This window comes from Neopsephotus bourkii, unplaced genomic scaffold, assembly GCF_033783945.1.
Source record: "Neopsephotus bourkii isolate Nb327-2 ecotype Australia unplaced genomic scaffold, CSIRO-AGI_Nbou_v1 NB_894, whole genome shotgun sequence".
NCBI classification, from domain to species: domain Eukaryota; kingdom Metazoa; phylum Chordata; class Aves; order Psittaciformes; family Psittacidae; genus Neopsephotus; species Neopsephotus bourkii.
Window position 1 is genome coordinate 1,242,317 of NW_026901388.1, and position 9,821 is coordinate 1,252,137.

Genomic DNA, 9,821 nt, shown 5'->3' on the forward strand with positions numbered 1-9,821 from the left:
AAGCACACCATGTCACCTCTAATTTGCATGAGCCAGCTCCAGCTTAACAGGATCTCATCTATTTAGCAAGCTGTCCTAATCTTTCCTTTTCAACAAAAAACTTACCATCAAAGCTATGTGGACCCACACCAAGTATTTGTATATGGAATATTGTCACATATTTGTCTGGGAGCAGAGCCCAGAGATGCATCCCTCTGATTCTTGTATTTGATTGTTGAATTGGATCATCTTCTGGAATAAAAAGCATTGTACTCTCATATGCTTTTGTTACAGATACACGTTCCCTGTCTTCACTTTAATGCTGTAATCTAGGTATGCTGCTGATGTATCTCCATTTAAGAAGTTTGAACTGATCTGCTGAAGTGCATGCCTAACACTGTTTGTGTAAATGCCACAAGCTGTGACTGAAGTAGTGGGAGGTGATGTGTCCTTAAAAATGCCTTAATATTGTTGATTATAATTTGAGATGAGCCACTTTTAACTTCTTCCTGTTCTTATCCCTTCTACAGTGCAGAAAGCAGGCTCCTTCATTTCCACACATTATTTGGAAGGACTGCGTATGTCTTCATCTAGTACACACTTTCTGGGCTTTAGAGTCCAGTGCTATGGAATACGTGCAATGTTTTATTTCTCTTGTGCTTCTGGTGAAGCAGAGGCTTTAATTGTTGAACAGAGCAGGGCAGCTTTCACAGTCTCTTTCACGAGATGGAAAGCCATTCACCTGTGCCTTACATAAGCAACTTATTTCTACCTATACAGATTTCCCTATTATAGGAGTCTAGTTTACCCTCAGGGAGGAAAGGTCTGCCTTTCAGGAAGGGTACAGACAGAATGTAAGGAGGAATTTGAGGGTGTGCTGAGAGGGATCAGAAGTGTAGCTTTCTTTGAATGTGACCTGTGATATCACCTCATTAAAAACATTATTGATTCAAAATGTTATTTTCACAAAGGTGTGTATCTATGGGGCCTCCAGTGAATATGAGTAGATGACCTATTCAGTGCTTGAGAGGAAGAAGCACACGCTATGACAGCTACTTCAGGAAATATCAATACGTATTTAATCATAAATCCCACTTTTGCTATCTGTGAAGTCTTTCTACGTGGAAACAGTACGAAAAATCAGGCTAAGGAAGTTTGTGACAGGAACATGTTAATTTAAATTGCAGTCTAATATTTCTTCAATTCTTCATTGCCGTATTGAAAAGTCTAATGAATTTTTTGCATTAGACAATGTACAGTGTCCTGGGTTCAGCTGTAACAGTTATTTTTCTCCTTCTTAGTAGCTGGTGCAGTGCTGTGTTTTCAGATACTACACTTGATCTTAGCCAAAAGGCTGAGAAGTGATCCTTGAGCAGCAATCTGGTCTTCTAGGTAACTCCCCCCATTTTAAATATGGGACATGACATGCTGTGGCATCCGTCGGCAGGTGGTGAGTATTGTGCATCACTAATGTTTATTGTTGGGTTATTTTCCTTTCCTCTTTCAGTTTCATATTTTCTTCCCTTGCTATTTCCATTATTATTATTATTGGTGGTAGCAGTAGTTGTTTTGTGTTATACCTTAGTTACTGGACTGTTCTTATCTCAGCCCTTGGGATTTGCATTCTTTTGCTTCTCCCCATGCTTCCTGGAGCAGTGGTGGGAAGAAGATAACTGGAGCGAGCAGGCAGCTGCATGGTTCTGAGTTACTGGCTGGGCTTAAACAGTGACAAATGCCTTCTCCCACGATAATATGCCTCTCCTTATTGTAACAAACTATTTTTTTTTAACTATCTAGAGTCTAGATTTATCAATAAACAAGAACTTCACTCTCCATATCCTAAACCCTAATTCCCACACACTAATGCACAAGCTGCAAAACATTTTTATGTGCTTAGTTGTATTGCTGAGGGAGTCTTTTGAGAGGTTGAGAATGGTTTTCTTAGAAACTTACTTAGTCATGAGTGAACATAGGAAGGATACTATCCTACCTTTCTAATACATGAGACTTTTAGTCTCATAGTCCTACCTTAAACTCCATGAAATTTAATATAATATAAAAATTTTATTTTTTTTTATTTTAAATGTAAATAAACACAGAATATTATCACAAATAACTGTTGAGTAAATGCTATTAAATTCTGAAGGAAAATAACTAAATGAGCTAAATGAGTAAAACTGAGCAGGAATAGATTCTTGACCCCACATTATTTTGACTTTTCTCAATGACCTAGAAGAAACAATGTTACAGTCAATATTGTAAAGATGACAAAGATTGTGTAACTGGATAAATAATGAAGAGTAGAGATCATAGCCACAAGAACATATGGATCACTTTATAAACTAGGACATGAAAAATATTATTTCCAGAACAAATAATATAAGCTGCACTTGCAGAAAAACTATATTAAGGAGACGATATAAGGATGCAGACTTCAAAAGACTAAGTAGATAATCAACTAAATCAGTTTCTGATAGTTTCAAATGGCATAACTATAATAGGTAATTAGTGAATATGAGACAGGGGTGAAGAAGTACCTCTTACAGAGTTCCATATCTTGAGAAGAATATTAAAACGCTGTACAGAAAAAAAATGAATGATTTTAAAATAACCAAGGGAACTTCAACAATACTACAGCTTCAGCCATTTAAGTATTTTCATGGCTTTACTTACAGCTTAGGAGTACTTGAAAAGACTTAGTAGCGGTTTTGATGCTATCAAATTCGGAAGTTGCACCAATATTCACTGGACAGGTGGTTGGATGTGTTGACTTCAATTGGTTATTGAATTATATTGAATTATATTGTTCAGGGTAGTAGGATCACTGTTCATGGTATGCTTCTTGGAGATGATGCTCTGACAGTTGATTAACAGTGTCATGTTTTTGAAGAGGACCTTGAGAATGGTCCTCCATATGTACATGCCTGAATCCACTGCTGGTCAACTCACATTATAACACTATACTGTTCTTAGCATTGTAGGAACTGGATTTGCATGTATGGAATTTCCTTTCCACACTGGAGATGGAGAGGAGGGAAATTGCAGCTTGGGTGAGGATCATGGTTGTCTTCCTTTGCGATGATGGTGGTGATGATGATGATGATGGCTTGTTCAGGAAAACCAGCAACCCAAGTTCTACAGGTAGCACAGAGCTTGCAGAGAGCAACAGTTTTGCAGATGCCAACCCTGAAAAAGAGAAGAGTTGCCAATTAGAATAATAGAATCATAGAATCATATAATGGTTAGGGTTGGAAAGGACCTTAAGATGATCAAGTTCCAACCCCCCTGCCATGGGCAGGGACACCTCGCTCTAAACCATATCACCCAAGTTCTCATCCAACCTAGCCTTGAGCACTGCCAGGGATGGAGCATTCACAACCTCCCTGGGCAACCTATTCCAGTGCCTCACCACCCTAACAGGAAAGAATTTCCTCCTTATATCCGTTCTAAACTTCCCCTGTTTAACTTTTAACCTGTTACCCCTTGTCCTATCACTACACTCCCTAAAGAAGAGTCCATCCCCAGCATCCCTATAGGCCCCCTTCAGATACTGGAAGGCTGCTATGAGGTCTCCACACAGCCTTCTCTTCTCCAGGCTGAACAGTCCCAACTTTCTCAGCTGGTCTTCATATGGGAGGTGCTCCAGTCCCCTGATCATCCTCGTGGCCCTCCTCTGGACTTGTTCCACCAGATCCATGTCCTTTTTATGTTGAGGACACCAGAACTGCACACAATACTCCAAGTGAGGTCTCACGAGAGCAGAATAAAGGGACAGCTAGTTCACCTGAGAGCTTCCTGAGGGGGCCTGCGTTCTCCCTAATCTGTTTTTTATTTGCTATGTACCTTTAGAATCCCTTCCTGTTATCCCTAATATCCCTAGCCAAGTTTAATTCTAACTGGGCCTTAGCTTTCCTAACCTGGTCCCTAGCTTCCCCGACAACATCGCTGTACCCTTCCCAGGCCGCCTGTCCTTGCTTCCACTTTCTATAAAACTCTTTTTTCATTTGAATTTTCCTCAGCAGCTCCTCATCCATCCAAGGAGGTCTCCTGGCCCTCCTGCTGCACTTCCTTCTAGTTGGGATGCAACACTCCTGAGCTTGTCGCAGGTGATCCTTGAAGACCAACCAAGAGTCTTGAGTCCCCCTGCCCTCTAGGGCTATATCCCATGGAACCTTACTAAGCAGGTTCCTGAAGAGGCCAAAGTCTGCTCTTTTGAAGTCTAGGGCAGTGAGCTTCATGCACGCTCTTCTCACTGTCCTAAGGATCTCAAATTCAACCATCTCGTGGTCGCTGCATCCAAGGCTGCCCTGCAGTGCCACATTTTCAACAAGCCCTTCCCTGTTGGTGAGCACAAGGTGAAGCATGGCACCTCTTCTTCTCAGGCCCTCTATTACTTGCAGAAGGAAGTTGTCTTCCACACAATCAAGGAACCTCCTGGATTGCTTGTGCCGGGCCGTACCATCATTCCAACAGATGTCAGGGTGGTTGAAGTCACCCATGAGAACGAGGGCCTGTGAGCATGAGGCTTTTCCTATCTGCCTATAGAGTGCTTCATCCGCAGATTCCTCTTGATCAGGCGGTCTGTAACAGATCCCCACAGTAATGTCTCCCATCACTGTTTTCCCTTTAACCCTGACCCACAAGCTCTCTGTTAACTGCTCACCAGTCCCCAGACAGAGTTCCATACTCTCCAGCCTATCCTTAACATAAAGGGCAACTCCCCTTCTGTGCCTGCCAGGCCTCTCTTTTCTAAAGAGTCTGTAACCTTCCATTCCAACATTCTAGTCATAGGAGCCATTTCACTATGTTTCTGTGATGCTTATTCTATCATACCCCCATAGAGGTGCACACATCTTTACTTCCTCTTGTTTGTTCCCCATGACACAGGCATTTGTATAGGAGCATCTGAGCCAAGCTCCAAATAAAGCCAGCTCATTGGCTGGAGCAGCCGGAATATCTCTGCATTGCTCCAAGCATTTATTATAGGTGTTGGCAACTGACTGGGAGTGTTGGGATGGAATGATGCCCCCCTCCCCCAACACATTTAGTTTAAAGCCTGCTTGACCAGTCTGGCAAACCTCCTACCAAAACTGCTCTTCCCCTCGTTTTTTTAGACCATCTCCACCAGCCCCCGCTAGACCTGGCCTACAAACTTGGGTCCCATGTTTAAGACACCCAAACCCCTGACTGTGACAACACGCTTTTATCCATTTATTAACCTGGCTAATCCTCCTAGCTTTTTTTAGGTTCTTCCCTGTATCCTGGAGAATAGACAAAAAGACTATCTGAGCTCCAGAGCCCTTAACCACCTCTCCCAGGGCTCTGTAGTCCTTCTTTTGTGTTCCCCAGGCTACTACTCTCTATATCCCTAGCACCCACATGTATCACCAGGAGTGGGTAATAGTCCATGGGGCTTACCAGAGCAGGCAGCCTCTCTGCCACATCCCTGATCCGTGCCCCTGGTAGGCAACGCACCTCCCTTGAGACTGCGTCAGGCGGACAGACGAGTGCTTCTGTTCCTTTCAAAGTAGAATCCCCTACTACTACGACCCACCGCTTTTTCCTGGCAGCACCAGTAGAAATCTTTACTAGTGCATCAGCTGGCTGTTTCTGGTGCATGTGCGTTTCCTCATGAGCCCCCTGCAGGACAGCAAAGAGGTTCTGTGTGGGGGCAACAGGTTTAGGAGGAAGTCCCTTGCTTTTGTCCTATTCCTCCTTTTTTTGTTGTTTTTTTTTTTTTTTTTTCACCAATTCCCATTTTTGAGGGTTAACAACCTCCTTCTTTCCACCATGAGCTACAGGGGAAGCTTGAGGACTCTGCACAGTTTGGGCCTGGAGCAAGCATTCCTGCTTCCTCTCAGCTACCCTGACATCTTGTAGCCTATTAATAGCTTCCTGCCGCTCGGCCACCTGCTGCAGGAGAACCTCCACCTGGGAGCACCCAGTGCAGCCCTGCCTATTGTGTACCTTTCCCTCACCAGAGCAGTGCAGGCACTCTCTGCACCCCGAGCTCTGCACTGCAGCTTCCCCTCTCATCGGCTCTATTTATCTGAAGAGGATATGGACACAAACACGAGTAACTGAGGCATGACAAAAACTTAAAATTCTTATTTGTGACCAGAAAGTATTAGCAACTTGTGAGATCATGAAAAAAATAGTTTGTCTCAACTGGGTTAAAAAACTAGTTGATCTTAACAAAACTGAAATAATAACATTATTTTAAAGCATATCATAATTAAAAATTAACTTGCTAATAGAAGAAATTGTCATTGTATGTTAATATCATTTTGCATTTAAAAATTTCAATGTAGTTTTCATTAAATAAATGTGTCATTTTAAAATGTTTGGAATAATTTTCACTCTCTTCCCTATTGACTGAAGTACTTCTTAAGCAAATGTTTGCTTATGTAATTAGAAAACTGCATGCAGACACATGTGCAGCAACCATATTTGCAGAACTGTAGGTTATGGCCATTTAAACTATTGAAATTAGTTACTTCAAACATGTATGCTGATTATTTTTTTTTAATGTTACTGGAAACTCTTCAATTATATCAGAAATATATGCTGTCATTATTATTAGTTCATAACCATATAGTATTATATTTCTGGTGCTTTTATTTCCTCTTACTATAAATTCAGGACAATTAAGAATGTCCAAATATGTTCTTTTATAATAGATTTTTTTGTGGGTTATGATGAAGACCAATTTCATTGGTTTGAGTGACATATATGTTATTTCTATTAAAAAAAAATACTTTATTCTTTTGTTCAAAGGCTGAGCTGCATCTCCCAAGAGCTTTAATTTCAATATATGCATGACTGGTTTTAATGTCATGGCTAGTTATTACGCTAGTAGAGAATTACATTGATGCATAATCTAGGCAACATTCAGGAGTTCCTCAGACTATCCAAAATATGGGTTTTGTCTTCTAAAATTCTTTGGATTCTTATGTGCATCTTAATGAACTAATGCAGTTTTGAAATATAGTGTTTTGGAAAAGTGAGTACAAGTTAGGTGTAATGTCAAGTAAGACATTTTTGTCCGCTTTCAAACTTGTTCATCTAAAGAGCTGGAAGGTTTCTTTGGTGAAGTAATGATTTCTGCACTAATCCCAGGCTCATTAAAAATGAAATATGGTAGCTCTTAATGCTGATTTTTTTTATTTTTTTTTTTTTGTTTCACTGGCTACAGTCCCCTTGGCTGTTAAACACTGGCTCAGGAGGCATATTTTCTGCTTGCACCTCAACTACTCAAACTTCAAACCCACTTGCTAAATTTCATAAAAGATTCCAAATCGATAATAAATGTTACATTTTCCACTAATCATGATTTATCATTAATACTTTTTAAGTTTTACTTTTAATATGTCATTTATTGACTTAGCCTCTCATTAGCTTTTCTCTAGTAATGGAAATTGGCTCTAAAATGTTGTATTTTGATACCAGGGTCCTTTGCCAAATATGGTTATAACTGAGAATTAAGAAAAAACTCAGCATTACTTAGATGGTGACTCAATATGAGTGAAATGCAAAAGGAACAGAAGGTCAATGCCTCTTCACTTTGATAAGTGCTTTGATGAAAAAAAGAGAAAGAAATATGTGTGGATGTATTTGTGCTATTCAAAGCAAATGAATTGAACATGGCCAAAACGAAACTTTTCTTCCCAAGGAACAAAGGATATCTGTGCATCTGCAGTTAAGATTAAAGGTAATACAAGGACAATAGTGCTTTCACTGGTAGTGATCTTTTCCCATTATAACTTGGCCTGTAATGTTTCATTTATCAGGAATGTATTATGAGAGACAGTTTAAAAATATCCAAGTGATTGATACTCTTTTTCCTGTTGTGTTTAGAATAAATGGCTTACTGTAATACTGAAATTACAGAAGAATTTGCTTCAGAACTTCTGGGAAAATGAACTTCATAAGCCCTTAAAAACATTTGTCTAATATTTCTAATGTCTCTTTTTCCATATTTTGTGTTAAACGACTATGCAGCTTTCAAATATTATTGACTATATTTTTCTAATGTGTTTGAGGTATAAGAGTGCACATTTTCACCACTGCTGGTCCATTTTCCAGACCTCCAGGATTTTACATGTACCACAGTTCTCATTTCTAGAATAAGAAGTCTATAGTTTTTATCTGCTGAATGCAAGTATTAGCAAACTAAAACTCATGAATTATACACCCTGATAAGAATCTGCTTTACAACTGACTTGTGATTAATTGTTGGGTAAATGATCATACACACAACTTTCTTCTGGAAAATGTAAGATTAGAAATTCTGTTCAGAAAAAATAAGACAAAAGAGTTCAAGTTTTCCACAAGCATTTTATTCCTCTAATCATGCTGAATTTCTGTCACTGCAACATAGGGAATATGCTAGAGATAACAACAAAGGCCATGTAAGCTAAATATTTTAAGAGCGAAGTTGGAAATTTCCTGTCCTTTTCCAGCAGTATACAGGTACCTCAACTGTAAGATTTGGCAAATAGCATAGCTGCTGTGCACTTTATTAGTATGGTCCTCCCCTACCAGTTAAGAGACAGAATATACATATGCGTTGCCTTGAATTTCTTATTTCAGTATCATTATCTAAAGGACCAGCTGTGTTGATATTAATCATCAACCTTACTATATTTAAACTGTTCTGGTGTTGCTTATTTCAAAAGAAGAACCATTTTGCATTAGAGTTCTCATGTAACACAAAAGTAATCTCAAGTATTTGGTCCCCTACAAGCAAGAAAAGGCAAAAAAAAATTCTGAACATAGCTTTGGGTTCACCCATTCAGTCTGTCTGGATAGATACATTATGGCAACCTTTTGGGTGAATACAAGACAAAGTATTCAGCACTGTGAAAATGTTTAAATTAGCTTCACAGAAACAATTTTATAAGTTTTACATATTTTAATATAGGATAACTGAATCATCTGAGTAGCAGTAGTAAGCAATGAAACAATTTATTTTCTACCATTTATCTTATCGTTGTTTTCTAAGTTTGTGTTTGAACACTTAAAGAAAAAAAAAGTTTCTTTAATTTCTTATGAATGCTGCAGAAAGTTAAAATCAGCAGTTTGTTAGGTTGTTTTATTTTGTTGTGATTTTTTTTCCCAGATAGAAGTTAACAATTTCTTAGACTGATGTTCAAAACAATCTCTTTTCTTATTATTTCAGAAAGAAGTAGTTTAGGGCACAATGAAAAAAAGTGTTCTCAACATAAAAAGGACATGGAATTGTTGGAACAAGTCCAGAGGAGGGCCACGAGGATGATCAGGGGGCTGGAGCACCTCCCATATGAAGACAGGCTGAGAAAGTTGGGGCTGTTCAGACTGGAGAAGAGAAAGCTGTGTGGAGACCTCATAGCAGTCTTCCAGTATCTGAAGGGGGGTTATAAGGATGCTGGTGAGGGACTCTTCATTAGGGACTGTAGTGACAGGACAAGGGGTAATAGGTTAAAACTTAAACAGGGGAAGTTTAGATTGGATATAAGGAAGAAGTTCTTTACTGTGAGGATGATGAGCCATTGGAATGGGTTGGCCGGGGAAGTTGTGAATGCTCCATCCCTGGCAGTGTTCAAGGCCAGGGTGGACAGAACCTTGGGTAACTGTGAGTCCATGGCAGGGGGGTTAGAACTAGGTGATCTTAAGGTCCTTTGCAACCCTATGTGATTCTACGATTCTAAGTTATAATTAATATAGACATACATTTAAAGTGCACTCATAAAGAGATCTATTATCAGCTTATCCCATATCTTACTTCGTTCATATGCATGTGTATTTGCTCCTTAAAGCTACAAAAAGTTGCATTAAAGCTATTAAATGTCACTTAAGCACAG

General features: G+C 39.4%; 1 pseudogene; it reads right to left on the minus strand.

Moving 5' to 3' along the window:
* Positions 1-1,172: 1,172 nt before the first annotated feature.
* On the minus strand, positions 1,173-1,345 carry LOC133214519 (U2 spliceosomal RNA; annotated as a pseudogene).
* Positions 1,346-9,821: the final 8,476 nt, after the last annotated feature.